Source organism: Pteropus medius, unplaced genomic scaffold (assembly GCF_902729225.1).
Source record: "Pteropus medius unplaced genomic scaffold, Ma_sr-lr_union100, whole genome shotgun sequence".
Lineage (NCBI taxonomy): Eukaryota > Metazoa > Chordata > Mammalia > Chiroptera > Pteropodidae > Pteropus > Pteropus medius.
This window is the reverse complement of record NW_024352148.1, coordinates 386445-411092: the sequence shown is the minus strand read 5'-3', so window position 1 is coordinate 411092 and position 24648 is coordinate 386445. Positions and strand designations below refer to the sequence as shown.

The 24648-nt window shown below is 54.9% G+C and overlaps 1 protein-coding gene and 1 pseudogene across 2 annotated transcripts in view; both read right to left on the bottom strand.

Moving 5' to 3' along the window:
• The window catches only part of ANK2 (ankyrin 2), a 281232-nt gene that overhangs the window by 220258 nt on the left and 36326 nt on the right, over positions 1 to 24648 (bottom strand). The gene's annotated exons all lie outside the window — the stretch shown is intronic.
• Positions 16611 to 16729, bottom strand: LOC120589362 (uncharacterized; annotated as a pseudogene).

The window sequence follows — 24648 nt, the reverse complement described above, 5'->3', positions numbered from 1 at the left end:
CACAATCATTGCTGTCACTTAGGCATTCAGAGTAAACCAGGCATGGAGAGCACTCAGCCCAGCACCCCACGCCGAGGGCCCAGCACCTCACGTGTGATCAGCACAGACTCAGTGGCAGCTACCACTACCTCCACTTCTCAGACAAGGAGACTGGGACACGCAGGAGCTAAGTGACTTTTCCGGATCATGTAGAGTGTTCAGTGGTGTCTGACCTGGATCGGTTTGACTTCCTTCCCCGTACGATTTTTAAACAGAAGTTATTCAATGCCATAAATGTTACCTTCTGCACAACAACCTACTGAAAAATGCTTTGGAATAGAACACCTCACAATAACAGCCACACATTCACATTGCATGAATTTTTCCTGCTAAGGGCCCCATGAGATTGGTTCTATTATTATCCTTGTGCTTTTGATAAAAACTGAGGCAGAGAGAGGTAAGTGACTGAGCCAAGCTCCCAGCCTGGGATGAAGTGGCACTGGGCTCTGCTCTGTGGCCCCTCAGGCCCCACCCAAGCCCCCCACCTGGCACGGCCCCACCCTATAGAGGTGCCATGGGGGTTACCCCAGGCTGACCAAGGGGGTTCTGGTTCTGAGTGCCTCGAGGGAGAACAGAACCCATTGCAGAGTCTCATACGAAGGGCCCGGAGGGTGGGGGGTGCCATGCTCGGGGTGCAGGCCCCCTGCACTCTCGCTGTGCATAAAGCCTTCTATTCACTGGGATTTGAGAGAAAAGAAGTCCCTTTACCCCTGCTTCTCACATTCCAGTGACCCAGCAGAAGCAGCTGTCCTTTCCTGGCACGAGGCCATGAACTGTACCCCAAGACTGTGCCTCACGCTGGCATTATTTGTTAACCTCATCCTGCCTCTTACCCACCCCCATTAACTGCAACGTCACTCTTTCCATCTTTCGAACGAATTCACTAAGAACCCTTTCTTGTCTTTCGGTAAAACATGGACCAGAAACATTTTATCATTCAAACGCGTCATAAGCAAAAGTGAAGGGTTTCTGTGGCTCGGGTCAAACCATAAACGAAGTCGAGGCAGCGGACATGGGGAAGACCTGGCCCGGGAGTTTTTTAATGACACGCGTTTAATACCAAGAAGTTCCGCAGCGCTGACGTCGCTCGAACCGCTGAAGGCTGACCCAGTCGCCCAGGTCCTCGGGGTCAGAGCGCGTCTGGCTGCGGGCCCCGCGAGACCCCACTCTCGCCTGCCGACCGGCCGGAGCACAGGCTCCCCGTCGAAGAGAAGAGACCGGGCGGTGGCCGCATGGTGCCTGCAGCCAGCTGCATGCGTGTCCCCTCTGGGGCCTCTGCTCTGAGCTCGGCCGTACACACTGTAGTTTCCAGACTCCACTTAAGCCAAAGAACAATGTCGATTTGCCATTGTTTTGCGGACCCACCGGACACCACGCTTATCTCACTCAGTTCTGGCTCTAACTCCAGCAGCAGCTCCGGTGGCGAAACAAACCAGACAACAAGCCAACGATGAGAAAACGGCCGAGCGCAGGACGACAGTGTCCCGTGTCTGCACGCGTGTGTCCGCGCGGTGGGGACACAGGCCGACCACCCCCGCGTGCCTGTCTGGGGGCAGCTGTGGCACAGTGACATGAAGCATGCTGCTTGGGACAAACCGATTCTACCTCTGAGGCCCCCTGAGTGAGCAGCTGAGGACCAGCAGCTGCTCGCTCTGCTCCTGGACCCTTTCCCTGAGGAACAGGCTGAGTCCCAGAGGCTGGACCCGCTGCTGCCACCGCCCCCTGGACGTGGAACCCAAACCACAGGCCACTTCGCCCCTGGCCAGCAGGCACAGGCTGACCTAAGACCTAGGTGCCTGGGATGTGAGGTCATGAAGTCATCCCAGAAAATGACCGTTTAGTTCATAACTGGCCCACACACACACGTGTTCCCCGAACAGCCTTCGGGCAGACTCAGGCCCCCCCTTGCTGCACAGGGCCCCGTGTCATAGCGCCCGACGCCAGAGGCTTCTTCTGGGACGCCACCCTGCCAACCAGCATGAACCAAACTCAAGTTCTCACTTCACCTAGTCTGGTTTTTTGTGAGTGATTTTCAAAGCTTTAGGCTGCAGGCGGCTTATAGTCAGAGGTCACAAATATTCTTCTGGGACGAGCACTAACACTCCCGTCTAAAACTCCCGTCAGGCCAAAGCCAGCAGGGTTTCCACGGCGGATCAAACCCCTGGCTACCCCCGCACAAACGGGGGTAATCACGTGAAGTCTCCCCCCGACGACAAACACAAGGTTTACACGTGACACACTCCCATAGCTCCTTCAGAAGCCAGGGAGGTGCAACGCACGAGCGGCACTCACAGCCCCGAGCGGCCAGGAAACCCTGGATCACGGCCCCCAGCGGCATCCCACGCTCTCCCCCGTCAGGGTGCTCTCCCACCGAAGAGTCAGCGCGTGGGTTTTGACCACACCTTCACCACAACGCCTGGACCGGCATGCGACGAAACGACGGGCTGCAGCCTGCCCAGTGGACGCGCCACGGTGGCTGAGCACGTGGCGCGGGGACGTGAGGACGGGAGGTGAGAACGTGGCACTCTGAGTGAATTCTGTCCGGGCACGAGGGCAGAAGGCCCAGAAGGGCAGGCAGTGGGTCACCCCTTCTTTGACGGCCGGGCCCCCAAACCGGGGTCTCGGCTTTTGGGAAATGCCTGTCATTTGAAAACGTGAACGGCTGGTTCCCATGGGTACGTCCAAGATGGGACTTGGAGCCTCACCCTGGAGCAGATCCGACCGTGGAGCTGTGTCTCCTACACCCAGGACAGGTATGAACGCCTCTCCAGGAAGCCGGGCTCCATCGGGCAGAACCAGCTGTCGCCTCGTGTCCGGGCGGGGCTGTCACACAAGACCGGCCGAGACTCTGACCCGGCCTCCTCGGGGCCTCAGCTGCTGCGCCGGCCGCAGCCACGTCATGCCAGGAAAGGGCTGAGTCCGTTCGCTAAGACACTGCAATTCGGCAGCGGCCCACTGCTCCGCCATGGAAGGACAGTCCCCAGCCGCCCCTGGCCCCCATGCCCGCCCTGCACCCCCTCCAAGGCCTCGGGAGGGTCCCCATCACCCAGGACTCCGAGAGACCACACATCAAGGATGCAGGACATTTTCTGAACCCACTTGTTTAAATCTGACCCACTGTGCGGTTTCGTGACACCCGACGGCCCAGAGACGTGCCTCGTGGGAGCAAAGTGTGAACACGCGTGTGAGCCCAGGGGGCCGTCCAGCGCCTGTTTTAGCCCAGAATCTGTTTGGTACAAGATACAGAAGGCCGCCACGAGTGGAAGGACACGTGACAAGTCAATGCTGTGGCTGAGAGGACCTGGCGACCAGCGAGCTCACGGGTCTCACCGTGTTTGTGTCCACGGCCTTCGCCTTCTCCCACGGCGAGCGTGCGTCATCCTGTTGAAGCGACTCATGACGACACTGCTGCCACCCTAGAAGCGCCTTCACCTGGAACCATGATCTCTTCGTGGTTCTGCTTCTGATTTAAAACATGAGAAGAACGAGGTCGCCGGGCAGGCTGCCACCCTCACGTTGATTTCATCTGATTCAAGAAAAGCAGAACTTGGAGACGTGCCAGCATGTGATCGAAGCAGCTTTGTCCCCAGACTGCGCAGCTCTATCCCCAGACGGCAGCTTTGTCCTCAGACGGAGCCTCTTTGTCCCCAGATGGGGCAGACCCTCTGTGGGACCCGGTACCCTAGTGGGGCCGCCTCTGCCATCAGACAGTTCTGGGACCCAGTTCGCTCTCTGCCACCAGGACATCTGCACCATGCGGGGCACCGGCAAAGGCGTGTGTTCGGTCTCTAAGCTCCTGCCAGTGGCTGGTCTGCCTGCCCTCACACGCCCAGGAGGCCGCCCTCCCCGCCATGTGCCTGGAGCTTGTCAGAGCCAATCAGGGGAGGTGGGTGGGAGACGCCTAGAGCCCACAAGCCACTGTACACGTTCTAGTTGTTTCTGTTTAACAAAAAAAGTCACGATGCGACTAAGCTAACTCGCTACGTCCTCAGGTCCTATCCTCACGTGTCCATCACGTGCCCACAGGTCCTGAGCGCACCACGAGAAGCCCTCTGCCGGCCAGCCTTCCCGGGCTGCGGGGCTGCTGGCTGCGAGCTCGCGTGGGTTCCTGACCCACGCGGCTTCACATGAACCAGCACCGCAAACACTGCCGGCCTGTTTACACAGATGGAGCTCCTCCCGGGCCACAACCTTCAATTGCCCTTGAGTGGCAGGTACAGAAGCGACTTCCTGGATGAGAAACAGTCTGTATGTGTGTGCAGAAGCTGTACCTCTCGCCACACAGACAGGTCGACGGCAGACAGATGGAGCTGCACAAGCCCGACCAGAACTGAGCCCTCTGACTCTGTTAACTGGACCAGAGCTTGTTTCTTTAACCAGAGCTGCGGGCCTCTGACCTGTCGAGCAGGGGGCTAGCCACACGCCCGCCAGCCACCTGAGCAAGGAGACAACGGCAGACTTCCTCGTCACTAAGAAGACGCACATGTGTCCTCCGAGGCTGGGCTTCTCAGGTTGACACGGCACCGGGTAGGTCCCTATGGGACGGCTGATGCCCAGATGAGAACTGTCCAGAAATGAAAATATAGACAAATTCTCATACGCGGCTGTCGTCATTAGCCTCCGCACACCTCCAGTAGCGGTCCGGGCTGCGGATCAGCGGCCCCAAGGCCCCGCGCGGTCCTGTGCACTGAAGCGGGCAGGGCCACTGTCACTCCCTGGACCTGCCCCACCCCCACCGTCTCCTGCTCTACACAGGAAACCGCAGGGACAAGGGACAGGAACTGCAGGAGGCCATCCGCTAAGAGCAGGCCGGGTCCTTCTGTAGCCCATGTGCCCACCTCCTGACAACGGTGTCAGAAGGCCCTGCGCCTCCGGTGAACGGACTTGACGCACGGGATGAGGTGCGCAGGAATCAGAAGATGAGAGAGACTCTAACGTGCTGAATACAGTAAAACGTAAAGATGCGAGGAAACGCTCTAGAAATTCAGAAGCCCGTAGCATTTTGAAATTCACCACGAGAGCTTTTCTTCAAGACGACAGAAGAGAATTTTGATTTAAAGTTGGCTAAAAATGCCGCTCGCTCAGAGCTAATGAGAGAAATGAAGATGATTACTGTGATTAGTCTTGCCGGGTGGCTGAACCGCGGCCAGTCTGGCAGCTGGTCACCATGGTGCGTGTCGTCGTCCCCTTCAGCGCCAGGCTGAGTGAGGCCCGAGGCTGGGGAATGCACTCCACCGCGGGGATCACCCAGCAGCGTTCTCGTCCCTGTCCCCCCGCCCACCTGCCAGGGGCGCCTCAGCGTGCGCACGGAATGCCGGGACTCATTGGAACGGCTTCACCGAGGGGCGGACACCGTGTTCTCAGCGGTTCGGTTCCTGACTCGGCCGGCTTCATGGCATTCTCTCCACCTGCAGACGTGGCTCCCGGCAGGGATTCTCAGACCGCACGTCGTGAGGCCTGGGTCAGGCGCCCTCCGTCCTTGGTGATCATCCGAAGCCCCTCTCAGGCCGCCGGCCACCCTCTCTGCACCCTCCCCTCCGACACACGGCAGGAAACTGTTCCTGTACCATCCAAAAACTGTTTCATCCAAAACAAAAATTTTAAAACTTTACTATGTCGACTCGATTTTGTTTTCCGAGAGCGCGGTGGTCACAGCGTTCCTAAGATAACTCCAGTCATTCAGAACGACCCCCGCTTTCGCCCACGTGGGCCCTCAGGCTTGGCTAAGTCCTCGTTCTCCGTGGACGTCAGGCCGCTCGGCCTTCTGACCACTCCGCACCTGTGGTCCCACACGAGGTGGCCACATGCCCATCGACTGTCGCGCGATGATCGTGCTTCAGGCCCAACGCGGGACACGAGCCGCCACGAGACGGCCCCCCGTTTCAGGCCCCCCTCCCGCCTGCCAGTCGCTTCGTCTCCCTGTCCCTCTCCCTCTGTCCTCTTCGAAATCCACACTTCGTCCAGGCCCCTCCTCTGATCGGTTTTCTTCTCCATCACCTTTTCCTCAACGGCCTCAAATGTCCTGTGCAGACGCCCCCTCGGTCTGCTGAAACGGTGGGTCTCCCCTTCCCCTCCAACGTTCCTAACATGGAACCTTAGGGTGCTCGGGCCACCACAACAGCACCACGGACGGAGCGACTGGCTTGTCCTCACAGTTGTGGGGCTGCGGGGCCAAGACCAAGGCACCCCCTGAGCTGCCTGTCCCTGGCCTCCCGACGTGCAGATGCTGCCTCCTCTCTGTGTCTGGGCCCGAGCATCCTCTCCTCATGAGGACACTCGTCTTTGCAGAGCAGGGCCGCCCTGGTGGCCTCGTTTTAACTTAATCATCTCTGTCACCGCTGCCTCCAACACGGCCACACTCTGAGGTTCGACGGTTAGGACTTCAAAGTATGAACTGGGGGGACACGATGCAGCCTGTAACAAACACTGCTACTCATATCGTGTTAGTACACGGTCACTTAGTTAAAACCTGCAAGAGTGACACCACTTCACTGTCATCGGGGGACGAGGACACCCTCCACGTCACAGACCCACACAAGGACCTGGCAGGCAGACGGGGGCTGGCCTGACGGTCTGGGTTGGAAGCACCAAGGACAAAGGACAGGGTCCTGGTCGGGGATGGTCACTCAGCAACGTGAATGAGCGTGATGCCACCAAACTGCACAGGTAAGCGTGAGAGACAGCAAAGGCTGTGCCGCGTGTGTCCCACCACGATCAAAAAGGGACAGCGCTGCACCGGAAACCCATGGCGACCGGAATTCTTACACGAAAGTAACAGAAAACAACCTTGAAAAGACTAATAATTACTTCCTTTGCACCGGCTTATAAAAAAACAGTAAGTTAATGCTTACTACGTACTTAAAGAAGAAAAAAGGTAGACGTTATAAAAAATAATCACACTAAAAAGAAATTCAGAAAAGACATTACAGTCAGGTATTCAAACCCACTTTCCACATTTCTCTGTGTTTTAAAATTAATATAAAACTCTTCCGGAAACTGAGTTCCATGACGTGCCTGCTGACAGGTCTGTGCCTGACGAGGAGCGTGACCGTGGCTCTCGTCAATGCCACCGGTACTGCTTCGGGAAGAAAGCTAACCGCTCGCAATCAGTGACCTAAAAGCCATCTATCCCACCCAAACGGCCGGACAGTCTGACGTCAGTGACTGGCTTCCTTAACGAGGAAGGAGGAGGAAAGGCACAGAATAGAGTCTAATTCCCGCTACTTGCTCTTTTCGTAAAAATCTAACTTCTGAAATAACCAACTATTCTTTCAGCAGGGCAAACCCCCCGTTTGAGAAAAGCAAAGCAGGTGTGAGGAGAGAATGTCAACTCCCTGCTTTCTCGCCTTCCACATGAAATCTAACTCAGCAGCGACTTGCCAGGGCGCACGGTGACACCCCCAGAGGACACTGGGGACAGAGAGGCCACGAGCGCGCCCGCGAGGAGCCGAGTCCGTGGGGCTGGGCGTGGACTCGGGCAGGCGCCATGCTGCCCGCAGACCATCAGAGGGGTGTTCGCGGAACGTGGGGCACAGACGAGCACCCCGAGTGGTGGGGCTGGGGTCCTGGAGGAACGAAGGAAGACAATCACCAGCGTCTCTGGTTTGGGGCAGATGGCGTTAGGCGAAGCGGGAACCGGCAGCCATGCGGCCTTACGCCTCCGACACCGGCCCGTGTCTCACGTGAACCTGCGAGGCGTGTCCCCATGATGGGCACACGGGTGCTGTCCACCGGGCATCACGCCTGCACACGTGTCAAGGAGGCACAGAGAACCCGTGGATGGCAGGAAAAGTGCCGTGAACCCGAAACGCCGCTGGCGTGTTCGACTCTCCGGTGAAGGAGCCTCAGGAAACACAAGGCTCTCCCGATAATAAAAACCAAAGGTCAAGCAACACCAGGTCACTGCCCCCATGTCCCCACAGACGGGGCCCATCTATCGTCTTCGGGGAACCCTCTGAGAAGCAACGAACCGGTGCCCTGACCCGACAACCCGAGGATTTCAAACGAAACGCCCGACACCGGAGCTACGGAGGGACCGCCCCACGGCCACGCCGCCGATGCCGTCGCGTCGGGGAGGCAGCCGTGCAAAACAGGGCAGGGACGCCGAGAACGGCCGCTGCAGCCCACGCGCGTCCACGGAAGGCGTGAAAACCAGCGTGGCCGGCGGCGCTGGCTTCCACGCCACGGCCACGGCCACGGCCACGGCCAGCAAAGCTGCCAGCCCTTCCTTTCAATTTGTTTCCTCAATTTAACCCATTTTCCCCTGTACTACTAAATACAGCGAACAACGAAAAGTCATTTAAAGTTGTGTGTGTTGTTTTCCAAAATGTTTCTAGGATCCAATAAGTTTTTCCCCTCCCGTTTACATTTCCCTTGACCACAATGACAACCTGCAAACTACGAATGGAGCGTTTTATCGGAAGGCGCATGGCGTCTTCAGATTTACTCGTGAAGGCCACGTGGTGTGAGCCACGCCCTGAGCGGGGACCCTCTCTGTCCCGGCAGCCCCATAGGCTCCCAGCAAGGGGACAACGTCCGCGGGCAAGGCTGGGTCCCCTGGAAGGACAGGGTTTGACGCGAGGGAGACAAGGGCGTGGGGCGGGAGGCCGGGCCAGGCTGCCGGTGTCTCGCGAGGCTCACTTCTAAGTGGACGTCTCATCACCCTCGCCACCGTGAAGCCACCCAACGAGACCGTGGCAAGGTACCATGACAGCCCCACTTGGCCCACCCTGCCTCTCCCGTGCCCGTGGCCTCCCTCCGTCTCGACTTCTTCCAGGAGCCAAGGAGACGACAGACAGAGGAGACCCTGCGGCGAGCGTGTCACTGACGGAAGACCTCCTGGGAAATGGGACTGACGGGGTCTCTGCAGACATCGCTGTCCTCGCCCAGAGAGTGACACAACAAAACCATCTCAAAGATTTGTGACAGTGGCCACACGCCACACAGAAAGCCCTCGACGACTGGCGTGGCCACCGCTGCCTGTGGCCAGTGGGCGACCGAAGGCCAGGGCCAGCTCACGTCGGCCACCCCTTCCCCTCCTCCTGCCTCGTTCTCCTCTTCACGCGGTTTCACGCGGTTTCACGGTCCCTTTCCCCCACGGGCCGGTCTGATGAGACGGCAGGGAGCGCTGTGACCTACTAAGGAGAAGCAGACGTCTGGGGTGAGCGTTTCACGCTGCCTGCTCGGTCCCCTGACCCTGGACACAGGAAATAGCGGGGTCCGCCTTCACGGAAAAAGCTTTCTTGCTAAATCCACACTGCTTCATAGTGCGAGCCCTTGTCACTGTGTCTCCGCAGATGACACAGCCGGGCAGGGGTCATACGGGTCCCTGGAGGCCGAGGCCGCACGAAAACCTCCACGGGCTCTGTCACCCCCTCAGCTACGCTCCAGCTCAGAAAGACAGGCTCCCAGCAGATGGGTCTCCGGGCCTCTTTCCTACGTGACTTGAATTGCTTTCCAAAGACACCACAGACCAAAGGCTGACTGACGCTGCGGCCAGTTCTTACATCTCAGGGACCGAGTGACAAGGCCAGCTGCAGGCACCGCGTTAACGACTGCGCATCCCGTGACCTGCTTTCGAACACGGTCGCTAGGGGCGTGCGTGGCTTCGGCTTTCCCAGGGTTACAATGACACATCTCTCCCTCAGTTATCCGTCCAGTCAGGTGGACGGTGACTGACCCCTGATGAGGGGTGCCCCACACCTGGAAACGAAGTCTGCGGCTAAAAAGGATCGATGCACCTGACCGTCGCTGCCCAGCAGCACCGCCTCCCTGAACCCTGTGCCGTGACACAGACCTCAGGTCACAGCTGCACTCACAGCCAGTGTCAAACAATCAGTGATTCCCAGGAGATTCTTTCAAATGAGCGATCGACCGAAAGAACGCTCAACACTCTTGGCATTTACACATTCAGTGACCAGGAGAAAGAAGGTCAGAGGTGAAAGGTCATTGTAAGAATCCTCCAGCTTTAGCTGAGCAGGAGGGTCTACGACGGGTGTGCTGGCGAGGATGGCTGCATGGCACCCACACCCACCGCTGGCGTTTTCTCCACCGACAGGTCCACCCAGCGCGGCTCGCCCCCCGCCGAGAAGGGAGGTGGTGAATAAGAAAGGAAGCGGCCGCCACCTCTGCTGCTGCCGCCCCACCAAGGGTCTTGCATTTAAGACCCGAGTGGGTTCAAGAGCTGAAAACGAAGGGTCTAACGAAAATCAGTCGTTGTGACGTCACAGTGTACCGCCTGGCAGGTCCCGTAAAAGGGAGAGACACCGCAGCACTGACACTCACCACGTGCCACAACGCCGCCGTGTCTCGGATGGCTCTGTTCCGTCACTGCGGGAAAGGGATGTCCTTTCAGCAGGCTCCTCCACAGGTAAACAAGGGCGGAAGCCATTATATCACTGGCAGCTTTTATCAGGTAAAATCCTATTTCGATTGTGAAACAACGGGCAGAGACTTCTGAATCGTCATGCTAAATCGTGGCAAGCGGAAAGGTGACCCCACGAGGTCCTGCAAACGCGAAGTCAGCTCGGGGGGAGGGGGAGGGATGGCTGAAAGTAACTAAAATCTTTCCATAGGCCTTTTATGCTTTCTTCCTTTTTTCATTTTGAACAAGAAACTTGAAGCTTGAAGCACACACACGAAGACCAGCGATCCCCTTATCGGTGTGTGAGGGGGACACTTGACCCCCCAGCACGCGCCAGTGGCAGATCATAACACAACACGCCCTACAGGCCATACAGAACAGGACAACGCGGCTCTGCTGTCCCCCTGGAATGACGGCAGGACCTCAGGATGCAGAGGTCACCGGTGGGGCTGGGGGCTGCCCTCGGGCTCACCGCGGCCACGTGTCAAACTCTCAAGCATTCTGCGGGCCAGCTGTTCACAGTCAGCTGAGTTACAGGAGCTTATAATCAAATAGATTATAGTACAAGTGAAGATAAATGCACATCTCAAACTCGCCATTTCCATTTATTTTACATTTACCACATTCTCCTATTACCTATGCTCCTGAGGTGACGTCTGGTGACAACGCCACGTAGGGAGTGCTACCAGGCATCTGCTCCCACACGCATGTTCAGTGATGTCACACTGGCCGACTGAGACTGACCGTGGCGGAAACACACAACGGAAACCTGCATGCCACACGAGGGCTTGATTTGGCGCTAAAGCTGAGGTTTGAGTTGCTGACTACAGTTTGCTCAGAGGGAGAAATAATTACACAGTAGATCAGGTACAGGACTGAATGGCGACTGGGAAAAGAGTTTGTGAAATGGGATGCCACTCGCTGTGTCCAATCGTGGTTGGACTGTGACCACAGGCCGGCCGCGGACACACGCATTCAGCAAAAAATAATGAAAGCATTTAGTGATAATCAATTAGGCAAAGAGTATTTCCTGTTTTATTATCGCTTGTAAATTGCACTGCTTTCACATAACTGTGTATCCTTTATGTAATTAAAGTTTATCAAAAATTTATAAACATACATATAATCTTTTGCAGAGCTGGTTCTTAAACATTTACCAGCACATAACTGGTGAAACTCTTAAATAGAAAGAGCCGTCTTTGGAGGAAAAACCAAGCTTTATTCTCAAATAGTAAAGGAGGCAACTAATTCTCACCCACTAGGTGGCAGTGACAAGAAGAAAATCTCAGAATAAAACTAGAAAGAAAACAAATTTACATAGAAATCACGTCATTTGTTTTCTTTTCCTTTATTAATTAAATATTAGAAAAAAATATGACTTTGTAAAAGATGTCTTTTACATGCTAGTCATAAAAATAACCCACATTCAGCATAAAACCTTTAAAAAATGCACGAGGGCGTACAAATTAAGTAAAATTACTTAGGAATTAATACTGTAAATATTTTGATGGATATCCCTGTAGGCATCTTGTAAAAACAGATTATACAGACTTCTTTATAACTATTTTTTTTCCTATAATATCAAACTTTTTATGTCAAGAAATACGTGCAACATCACTTTCAGAGACCATGTAACATTTGGTCGTCTGGCTGTAGGGCGACACATCATCTTCCTGTTTATTAGTGGACATTTCACTAATAACAACTTTTCCAGATGCCTGCATGCTTCTCTTCTCCATATTTCGAGATTATGAAAATATAGTTAAATAATTTAATCACTTTCTGAAAACTCAGAACAAACTGCAAGCACCTTGACGGCAAGATCCCAAAGCGAAGGTTTCCGTTAAGGTGTGGGCACCGGTCGCCAGATCCCCACCCAGCTTTGCACCCCGTGGTGGAGGGTGGTGGGGGAGGGGCGGGCAGTTCCGCCGCCCACGGCGCACAGGGTGGCCTGGCGACCGCGCAACCCAGGAGCTCGCGGGGCGTCCCACGCGCCGTGGGCCGGGGGAAAGCGCCAAGCAGCAGCACTAGGCACAGACCCTAGCAGCCCTCCGCCGTTCCCACCTCGGTTCCGACCCGTGCGAGCCGGGTCAGCGCCCGGACGCGTGGCGACTCGCACTGAAGGCGCCAGTCCCCCGCGGAGGGACGTCGTCCACGCCCACGGCCACGCGGCGCCTCTGGGGGGTCACACGCGGGGTGCCCCAACTCCCACTGCCCTGACAAGGCGGGAGCGGCCCGCAGAACCGCCTGCATGCGCCCGGGCTGGCCGTCCCTCACCTGTGACCTGGGCCATCTCGGTGGAAGGGCCGCATGACACAGCGTGTATTTCTCAAACCAGAGCAGGACTGAACTCTTGGGGGAGGGGCGCCCTGCGTCCCCCACTGTACCGGTGCTTTACAAAGCAAGTAGACTCATTTGCAGTTCATAGATATTTTCAGAAATAAAACGCGAGCTCCTGAGGCCGCTGCTCTCGGTGCATCTCGGCAGCCACACCGTGTGCCCCTCTGTCACAGTGGCAGTCCTAACCCAGACAGCCCTAACCCTGTGACTCCTTAGATAACTTTGTCTTTAGTCATTATGCCCTTTTCCTTAACCTGTCACTTTGAAAATCGTGACACTAAATAACCGTCGGAACTATGACTTGCCCTTCCTGGGTGAGGTGGCCGCTGTCCGCCAACACTGTGGCTGTCTTCCTGGCACAGGTGGCATTGCCCTGTCCTGAACTTCCTTTGGCCACTGAAGTGTGAGCAGAGACATTCCGTCTCCCACAAAGAACTTCACCATCAGTCCCCGTGTCACCATGTTGCGTCCAACAGCATCCAAGTGGCAGACACTCTGCCAGCCTGGTGCTCTGAGTGACAGCGGTGGGAGCCACGGTCCCCAGTAACCCAAGACGTACGTGAATGAGCAAGAGACACCTTTGTGGCTTTTGGTCACTGAGTCTGGGGCTCTCTGTGACTCAGTTCGACCTAGCCCATTCCGACTGGTACCCAGCTGGTCAATGGGAGGTGACACCTGTGCAGGACCCTGGCCATCTCGCTTTCGCTCTGAGAGCAACAGTACTCACCACAGCACTGCCTCCTTCAGTGACGGCCCTTTCGCTGAAAGGCACTCGCCCTGGGAGGGACAGTTGCCACACGACCACACTCTCCCCGAAGGCAGGGCGCCGTGCACCCAGGCTGGGTCACCTCTCCCTGCCTCTGACGTCCCCACGAGCCAGCCTTTCACTCCGTGCTAACTGCCCCCGCCATCTTCACGGCAAACCAGCCAGTCTGCTCGTTCCTCTGTCAGACCTTAAGCCTGGACTCACTCCCCAACTCACAGGCGCCACCACCCTGCTCCTGGCCCTCAGGCATCACCCCCTCGGGTCCCAATGACAGGAGGGGATGACAAACCTGGCGGGGACGCAAGGCCGGAGACTCAGAGCGAAGGGGGCCGGTTAGGTATCGCTACAACAACCATCCTGTCCCACCATCCTGACCACAAAAAAGTAGGATGTTTGCGGTTTTTAAAAACTCCAAATTAACAGACAATTCCAGCCACTGTTTGGCAGGTCCGCCAACTGCGAAAATCATTTCCTCAGTTTATCACCTGGAGAGGAAAGCACTGTGGCCTGTGGTGAGACGGTGTGACAGACCAGCAGCTGCAGCGTGCCATCCCTGCCAGGCAGGAAAAGGCCACCACAAAGGCGCATCATACCACACCCACAGGGCCACCGGGACACTGACCTCCACGCTGCGGGGGACGCTGACCTCCACGCTGGGGGGGGACGCTGACCTCCATTTGGGGGGAACACTGACCTCCACACTGGGAGACTGACCTCCACACTGGGGATGCTGACCTCCACACTGGGGGGGACGCTGACCTCCACACTGGGGATGCTGACCCCACTGGGGAGACTGACCTCCACGCTGAGGGAGACTGACCTCACACTGGGAGGGGATGCTGACCTCACACTGGAGACTGTCCTCCACGCTGGGGGAGATGCTGACCTCCACACAGATGGCCCTCAGACAGGTGACCTCTAGTCCCTGCAAAGCACACCTTAGCTCAGCAGACTGAAAACTCTGCAAGATTCACCCACACCTCCTACCCAGGGCCACCAAACCCGTTCCTGCTCCACATCCCGCAGTCGACTAGATCACGTGGCACACAAATTGGATTTGACTCCATAAAGCCTGGTACTGAATACCAGCTCAGCCTTCCTAATTAAAAGTAATTTAATTTATTACCCCAGAACTCCAGAAAATAAATTAAATTACATTCTCTCACAGTAATCTCCTCTCTCCGCCAGCCCTGCTCCATCCCAGATGTTTACAGCAAAGCAAGGAGCAGGAGGGACTCAAAAACACACAGACTCCGTTTCTCTGTCATTTCTGTGACACTTGGTGAGCGCTGACATTGTCGTCTGTGGACAAACACGTCTGATGCACAATGACGTTAGGAGGGTTTGGAGCCGGAAGGGCTCTTGGATGCCCGGCGGCCCCACGGTGAAGACCAGGAGGCGGATCCCAGGGCGGGAGCCGGGACTGGCGCCCGGCCACCTCACTTCCGGTTAGGGCTCTGCCGCACGCAGTGACCACGCGACCACGAACAGGTGGGGGAGAAGGGTGCCCTGGTCTCCCGGCCTCCGAGTTCTCCCAGCCGCTGTTCCAGCGCAGGGCTAACCCGTCAGGTGAGGCTGCCTGCATCACGAGTGGGGGGCTGTCCCAGCATAGCAACAGCCCTTCCAGACAATGCACTTCCTCTCGGGGTTCACGGCTGAGACCGGCGCCCGGGAGCAAGGACACGCAGAGCCAGCCAGCTGCTGAGGCCCCTCCCTCCACTTAATCTGCTCTGTTCCGGGTCCTTGCGGGACCCAGCCCGCCGCCCCCCGCGCAGGAAGTGAGGGCTGCAAACGTGGGTACCAGGTTCAGCCGTCTGCATGGTCGGCAGGTGAACGAGCTCAATCTAGCGACCCGTCTTGTCGCAGATACTTAGAACTGCAGTCAGCTTAGAAAGCTCGCCCTCCTGGAAACGATGGCACGCAGGAAATTAGGAGAACATTGTTGTCTCAGTTTCATTTTAGGGATGGAAGGGAACATAGCAAGATTGGCAAATAAATATGAAACTGAAGTCCACGTAAATGCTGACGGTTTGGGGACGGGTCCGGTGCCCACCGAGCACGCGCTGGCTGCACCACGGACTGTTCTGTGCACCTCGGTTTCATTTTTTAAAATCCCAATAAATCGAAAAAGCCCTGTGTCGTTGGTGCGGCTCCCCAAGCAGTACTCCTTAGCTCGTTTCCCTCGCTTCTCTCCGGGGAGCAGCACCCCTTACTAAGAGCACCCGGATTCAAGCGCTGGCCAGCGACACCCCGCTTAGTGTGTGGCAGTCTGCCTGCTCATGCGCAAAATGGGGGTGATGTCGGTAAACGACACAACGCATGGAACGAAGCCACAAAGTACTAAGTGACCATGAATTGCTTTGAACAGATCCTTAACGTTCATTCATTCAACAAACGCTTCCTGAGCACCGACCAGGCACTGGAAAAGCCTAAGACACGGAGACCGAAATCAGCGAGGCCAGCACAGCCCCGCTCGCTGACGCGCAGCTTCCGGGAGAGGACAACGCTCAGCCACTGTCACCCGCCACACCAGTGCGTCCCCACGGAAGGATGACGCCAGGCTATCCAGCCCTCTAGTGTTTGGATGGCAGAGTCTGGAAGCTAAAAAAAATCCTAAAAGTCAATAATGTATTTTTAAAATAACAATCATGAAGTTAAGATGTCGATCATAGAAATTAGGAAACAAATGAAACAAAAGAAAGTAAATCTATAGAATAATCATCTACGCGACACTAGCATAGCAATAAAACAATGGCAGCCACCGTTTGTGCCAGATGTGCTCTTGCATTTTATAGGGATTATTTTACTTAATCTTCATCAGAACCCAGTGAAACAGGTCTTGTCATTATCCTCATTGTTAAAATGAAGAAACTGAAGCACAGAAAAAAACTTCTATCAAAATTTTCACGTATAGGTTTCCATTTTTTCCAGTGCATATATACTATATATTTACATCTTTTTAATCAAATTAGGTAAATACAGTTCATGTTTTTTTTTAATATTTTGTTCTCTTTTAAAATTTTTTAGGTGAGGCAATTCTTGGTTGACCTCACAGATTGCAAGGACCTTGTCAGCTTACAATCCATTATTTTTTATTTTTTACGTCTACGGCACCTGGTCTTCCTAGGTGATTTCCCATCCAAGTACTAACCAGGCCCGACTCTGCTTAGCTTCCGAGATCAGACAGGATCTGGCTTGTTTGGGGTGGCGTGGCCGTAGACTCGTGTTCTTTTTAATATGCTTTTTCACTCAACAAAATAACAAGCACATTTTCTCATGTTCTTAACTATTGTGCCATGTGATTTTAAGAGTATTATATAAAACCAAGAATATAAACATCCTCAAGACGCACTCGTAACTTCATGACAAAGCAGCCCAAACCCTCTGACCCTCTGACGATTTTCCAGCACGTCTTCCCAGCCTTTATGAATGCAGCATCTATGGACAGCAGCACGGCGGGGGGACCAGGCACCCTCCACACCATGGCTCTGAAGCTCTTAGTGGAAGAGGAATGGAGGTCTGGGGTCCAGAACACAGAGGGCCACGTGCCTGGCGCCTGACGTTAAGAACCCCTGTGCGGCTGGCTTTCTCCCCAAGACGGAACGGTGGCTGAGGGACAAATGAATGCGACTTAAGATGTCTGAACCAGAAATGCTGCTTTTCCATGTAAAAACAAACCAAAGAAAGGTTCAAGGACTTGCATTAGATGCCTTGCTTTTGGTTGCTCTGTTTGAAGTGTAAACACCAAGCTCGCACTGTAGGTACGATTCAGAGGCTATTGTGCTAAATGAGGTCCCATGACAGTTATCCAGCTAGCATCTGTCACAGTCCAAGCCCCAGCACATGACATTAATGGGGTCCTGATTTTCTTACAACGCCACCAGCATCTGGGAGCGTTCGAAAAATGCTAATGACATCACTTCTCATTGTAAGCAAATACTGAAAGCTGATTTGGTGTCAGTCATTTTTTTAAAGTAATTAGATATTCCCTGTGTGTGTCAGCCAAACTTCCAGATGTCACTGGCTCCTTTATTTGTGTCCCCAGGTAGAACTGGTCCCACAAAAGCTCTGTATAATTATTAGGTGATTTCCACCATCTCTAGCTAAGTTTCAGGCTCACAGGAGTATTTAAGAATGACTTGCGTCTCCCTATCATTTTCTTAATAGCAAAATAAAGAAATTAGACAAAAACTGGCCTGGTAATAGGCAAATGGGCATTTATGAGGAGAAATGCCTGTAACTGTGTTTCTCTTTCTGCTGATATGATTCCAGAAAATTACTAAGGCGCCAGGCACGAGATGACCCGGTGGACATTGACAACCAGTGAACCTGTCAACCAACATTCTAAGAATCTGTGTGAATGATTTACATGCAAATATAAATTTATCTTAACTAACTGAAGAAATTAACATATAACTGCCGTTTAAACATAATCCAGGAAGTACTAAAAGGAATTTTGCCAATAAGAAAGCACTGCCATTGTTACGAAAGTAGAGACTCTAGGTTTTACATCAGATTTTGCTCTTTATAATAATAGGCACAATTTTATAGAACAGTGTATTTGCTGGCAAACGTCTGAGAAGTCTTAGGAGGGCTGGGAGAGGGGGCATTGGTGGCTTCCAGAAGGCAGAGACGGGGAGGGAGGATTTTCACAGTATGCCTTTTTTGTACTTTTTGAATTTTGAATCATTTTAATTAATATCCGATTTTGAAATAAAATTTAAATTTCAAAGAATGGACTGTTCCCTGATGTTTTTTTCAGTTCAGTCTTCTGAATTTGACTTGGTTAACATGCCCACTAGCTTCCCGTTTCTCCTGACTAGCTTGCCATTCTCAAGATTTGACGAACTAGCCATGAAAATATCTCCACGGGCCTTATTTTGGTTTTAAAAAACACTTGGTTTAATTTCCACCAAATGTTAGCAAAGTAACTTTACCCCAGGAGCTGGGACACCTAGCTATAAGCAGTTCTGGGGCTATGGCGGGGACCGGGACAGGACGCAGACGCCATACCCTGCGACTAGAGGCTGGATCGGCCCACGGCGCCCCGTGGTTGATTTCCGCGTTTCCACCCATGTTTTCTTGCCGCCTCTCCTTTCTGAGCGCAGCTGCCTAAAAACTCCACGAGGTGGCGCTGTCTCACCGACCAGAATAGCCAGTAACCTCCCTTGTTTCCATGGGAACGTATTCTTTCTGTTTCTTTGGTTTTGTTTTTAACTTGCTTTTTCCGGGACCAAAACATTGCTTAAAATATGCCACTCTGGGGGTAACAAAAATTTATACAAAAAGAGAAAAAACTGAGTTTGCTGGAACACAGCTCCTCCCAGCAGAGCAAGACAAGCGAGGGTCTGATGCCCTCCCCGAGTCCCTGACCCCCACGTGGTGACACGCTTCGCCCCGATGGGCAGAACGCCAGAAAGACACAGCCAGGGTGACCGGACGGAGGTCTGCAGCAGGGGTCTGGAGACGGGCACTCAGTCCCATCTTTCGCTCACCTTTAATCCGCCGGCAGGTGAGCTACCGGGGACAAGTCACTGGTCACCAGGACCTCTGGTTTCTCCCAGAAAAGTACAAGGACCCTCACTCACCGAGGACCGCCGTGTAAGGACGGAATGACCCCAGATCTGTGGGCGATCTCTTCTGCACAGTCAGCTATGTGGTTCTATAAGATATTTTGGCCAAGAGGAAACACACGATTTGGGGAATTAGTAAATAAACTTTTAAATTAGCACTCACTGTGGATCATGCACTATTCTCGCTGCTCTAACATATTGATTCATTTAACATTCTGTTTCAAACTACGATGTAGATACGGTCGTCACCCTCACTTAGAGCCCAGGAAACGGTGACAAAGAGAATAAGTCCCAAAAGGACAGAACAAGGCCACCCAGCCAGTAAGTGGCAGGGCTCATCCTGTCCCAGACCACCTCATACCAGAGCTGTCCCAGGCGCTGAAAACATATCACGGAGCCAGCAGGGGCACGGGGACTAGGGGACAGCCGTTCCTCCCAGAGCATGACAGAGCAACGACTATAACTGCTTCATGCCACACGGTCACACGCGTGGTCACACACGCAGTCGTGGTCACACATGTCACGCACACTCGCAGTCACAGCCACACACGTGATCACACACATGCACTCACTCCAACTGTGGCCTCTGCTCCGTCCCCTGATCACGCCTGGAAGCAGGAGGAATCGTGCCCACAGGTCCCCACCTGTGGGATGCTCTCTGCTCCCCGTCCACACTGTTCTCATGCTTCCTCCAGACGTCACTCAGACGTCACCTCACCAGGAAGTCTGGCCTTCGTCCCACTGACCAGACGGAACCCTCCGCCCCCGCCACGTCCGCGGTGCGCACTTGCTCTGCGGCTCCTCCGCGTCCAGCCACCGCCGGCCCCTCCGCGTGAGCGCAAACGCGGGCGAGGGCCCGCTGCCATTCTGATCGCCGCCGGACCTTCAGTGCCCTTGTCATACGTCACTTTACATCGTTTTCCTAATCTACAAGTGTGCGTTTAACAAAACATGAAGCAATAAACACGGTCAACAGCGAGGAAGGAGGTGGGCTGACAGCCACCGTTCAGGATGGGAAGAGAAGTGACGGTGGGATCAATAACCAGACACCGCCAGAGTATCGCAAATGTTGAAAACAGACGCTGAGAGGGACTAGGGACCATAGAAGACTGTCCTGGATAAAACGAGGGACAGGAAGCTATGGGGCCACGGGGGACATGAATCCAGGACAGCGGGGTCGTCTGGGCTCACGAGGGTCCGACCTCCCCTAAGAGCAGGGGCGCCTCCACAGGGCTCTGCCATTGTCGCCAGTGTCGCAAAAGACCTCGAGCGCCTCACTGCCCAAGACAATCACATTCCATTTGGAGAAAATGCCAGCTAAGAACTTCCTGCAGATCTGAACCCAGCCTTCCCCCTGCCCTCCACGGGCTGGCCACAAGCCGCCCTCCAGAACTGCACCGAGTCTGTTCCACAGCCGCGAGCAGCCCGCATCCCCCTGGCCCTGCCCTGCACGCGTGTCCCCTCCTCTGGGCTAAGCCTGCTTGTCCCGGCCATTCTCAGGTAACGTCATTTCCAGAACGCCACCTGTGCACTTAAACAACAAACCAACACTCCCTGACAAATGACTAGCTCTTGGCCACACGGACGCTGTGGCATTCTGCAGTCTGCAGTCTGGCGAGATGCGTGAAACCAGATCTTCGGCTCCTACGTGTTTTGGAGCTGCTACGAGCTTTCATCGTTTGCTTTCGAAACTCCCAAATACCAGTACAACTTCATTTTGCTTCATTGTAAAAAAACATGCAGCTCCTGTTACGATCCTTACAGACACCAGGCTTGGGGACAGGAATCCGTGTGGGACGCCATCTGGTGGCACTACACTTGGTTCCCTAAGCGAGGCATGAGACCACCTGTGGTGATTTCAAGGGGAGGAGCCTTCGTGGAACTGTCGAAGGTGAGACTCTTCGAGCTGCACATAAGAGGTGTGCAAGCAAGCTTGTCACCAGCTGTGGCTTCCTGAGTCCCTGAGGACTGCTGCCTGAGCTCCAACAGGTGAGTCCTGGGGGGACCAGCTCTGCAGGGCACAGGCTCTCCCAACCTCAGCTCGTCAGAGCCTGTCCACACAGCCACCACTTGGCCACTTCCAAAAGGCTCGGGGCACCGGCACCGGCCTCTCCCCACTACACGCAGGGCTCCAGGTGGCCCCTGAGTGCCTACCACCAGCAGGCGGATGGAGCACCCTCACCAGCACCAGATGTCTGCCCCGCCGGGCCACACACCACCCAGTGTCCAAGCTCATGGGCACTCCGTCCATCTCCCTCATTGTGGTTGGCCCTCAGCCACCTGACACTTGTGGATGCCTGGAGACACCACTGTGACTCCTGCCTGTGGCCCTTTATCACTCTGAGCCTTCTGCTCCCACTGTCCCCAAAGTCCAATGCAGACTGGCCTCTCCGCCCCCAGCTGACCCCTGCCTGGGTCTCACAGGTGGCTGTGGGCCAGCACGGGACTGCTTCCCAAAAGTGGGACAATGACCATGAGGTGAGCCCCATCCCGCTCGGATCTGCTCCCAGCGCTCTACCATGCCCTCTGCACCGCCCGCTCACCCCGCGTGGCGGGCACAGATGCCGTCGCTCTGCCAGAGGACAGCCCGGGCCAGCACACCACTCCGGGGTCGGCCTGCTCCCTGGGCGGCACCCCGCTCACGGCAACGGGGCCGAGTTCTCCCAGCACATGCTCAGGCCATCCGCCCAGGCCACCGTCAGCTCTGTGTCACCACAGACTGGGGCCGAGTGTGCGCTGGGGGCAACTGCAGCACCACCAGGCCTGTCATCCAACTTCACCCAGAGACTAGTCATCTGTGGTTAAGAAATTGAGGCCCTCTTAGGGACGAGCTGGGCCAGCCAGCTGTCACCCATGTGGCCACGACAGAAACCAGAACTAAGGTCAGCACCATGTGTCCTGTGAGGACAGGGGCAGGTGCACACTCTCAGGCCACCAGCAGGCTCCGATCCCCACAGAGCGGCCTCAGTCGGCACATGCAACAGAAGTCCGGCTAAGGGGTGCACAGGACAGCAGCTGCTCACGCACCGAGAGGCATGGGGTGGTGCCAACCAGGGACGCCCTAGACCCAAAGCTGACTGTGACCAAAAGAAGGGCTGACTGCCTTCTGACTAGTGAGTACACATCGGCCACCCACAGGCTCCAGTACGCATGCTCGTCCTGCTGGAACCCAACAAACAAGTCCCCGGACCAGGTGCTCGAACAGCAAGTTACTTCCCCACGGCGCCAGAGGCCGGGCATCTGGGAACCAGGCGTGGGCCGGCTGGCTCTCCCGAGGCCTCTCTCCTCGGCATGTGGACGGCCACCGCCTCCCCATGGCCTCACGTACTCGTCCCTCTGTGCATGTCTGCACCCTGATCGCTTCCTGTCAGGACACCAGGCACACACGCAGGGCCACCCTGGCGACCTCATGATGTAATTATCCCTTTAGAGGCATCTCCAGATGCGGTCACGTTCTGATGTAATGCAGACTGGGACTTCAGCGTGGGGGAGACGCAATTCAACCCGTGTCACTCTTCCTAGTGCCAAAAACGTTCTGTCTCAGGTGTTTTAAGAAAAATGTATGTTTTAATGGTTGACAACAGAAATATCTCACAGTGCCATCTATGTTTTCCATCATAAATACTAATGTCATTAGAATATGTTATCTTCCCATTTAAAACATTTCCTAATTGTATCAGCTTAGGAAAATGAAAGACATTTCCTGTCAATTATAATTACTTTGAAAGCTAGTTAAAAAAACAGCAACTGTTTTGGTCTGAAGTCCAATGCATTATCCTTTTCTCTATTATTCTCAACCATTTGGAAATGCAAATGTAATCATTATTTTAAAACTTGAAAATATGTTCCTCAGTTGACCCCACCCTTCAGCAATTTCTTTTCTGATATTTCCCCAAAGTGCGTATATCAATTTCCTTATTATTTTCATCGAAATGAACCTACAGGACGATTAGAAAGTCAGAAGGTGCTTAACTTCACAGGCGCCTTCCTGGCTAAGCAGGGAGCGTGTCTGAGGGCGCCGAGCCCAGCTCCTGCCGCTCGGCGCGGCTCAGCCCGCTGCTCTGGAAGGCCAGAGAGCCATCTGGACTGTTTCACGGGCGAAGCCACGTCTCCCTATGACAGTTCGCAGAAGCGGGACCCTCCTCAGACCTGGATGCTTCTGCCCGGTGTCACGGTGCCGAGGAGTCCCCAGCGAGTGTGATGGGGCGGTGACCGCGGGGCACCGAGAGATGCGAGCATGGCTACGGGACGGACCGCCGCAGGGGTCCTGCTTCCGCCCACACGTCCGCGGGACACACCTGTCCGAGAAAGCCAGGTGGGTGCTTCTGTAAATATTGTCTGTGTGCTTTCAGGGAAGGGACGCTTCTGGAAGCAGCAGTGACGATCAAGGAGATGGTCCCCATCCCCAGCCCCGGGGAGCAGGTGACAGGCGAGCACACTGCCACGGCTGCGGAGCGTGGGGACGCCGAAACCGCCGCCGGCAAAGCCGAGGCATGCGGGTCCAGACGAAAGCGTTTTCAACAGGTAAAGTCGTGACTCCGGTCAGAAGTGAGGCGACATGCGTCACAGACTTCACATAGCTACTCAACGAGCTCGTGCGGGTTAAACCTGCCCAGAGACGACAACATGCCGAATGCTCCACTGGTTTCGCCGACATGCACAAACCCGTCCTCTTAGGTTTGGGACCGTCCTTTCTGCTGGACGGAAACCAGCCACATCCACCCTGGCCAAGACCTCTGAGGTCTGCGGAAAAGGGTCCTCTGCGCAGGGCGGTTTCCTACACACTAGCTTCTACCTCCACAGAGTTACAAGTGGCCTGGAGAGAGAATTAAACGGGAACCCCCTCAAAATCAGATCATTGCGAGAACCCGGGGTGACAGCCACCCGCCACTGCACGACGTGGCTGATCTCTGCCACAGCAAACCTGGGACAGCAATGTGACACCAGAAGCCTGTTCTTCATGCTCACGCACCGGCCTGGAGGGGCCCCTGACAACAGCCATCCCTCCTCCTCCTTTTCGCGTCCCTGCAAACCTTCCCCCCTCGTGGCCAGAGTCCCCACCAACTGTGGGGGGACATGCTTGTCACCGGAGCCCAGGGAAGGGCCTCGTTTCCTGCTCCATGTCTGCAATCAAACTACTTATCATATGCTGTGCCAGCAAACCCTTCCAAACGGTCTCCCTCAGCCTTTCACAGTTCCCCCACCCAGGTGGGCCGAAGTGTTTACCAGACGCCTGTACCTTTTGAGTCTATTGACTGAAACCCCTCTGAGGCACCTTCTGTCATGGCCACTGGTGTTGGGAGGGCCAGGCCAGATGCATACTGGCAGGGTCGGCCAGACTTAAGCCATGATCTTCTTCCAACCATGTGAAAATCTTCCTTAGAATATAATTCATATCATCAGTGGGCTCCACAGCAGGCAGACAGGTCTTTTTATTAATGACAAAATAAAAGCACACATACTTCTAAAAATGTCCTACGGCGTACCAGGGCAGATGGAAATGGATGGATACTATTTTTCTATGACTGTGATGCTAGTTGAGGGGTGAACTGAAGCAGGGACCCCAG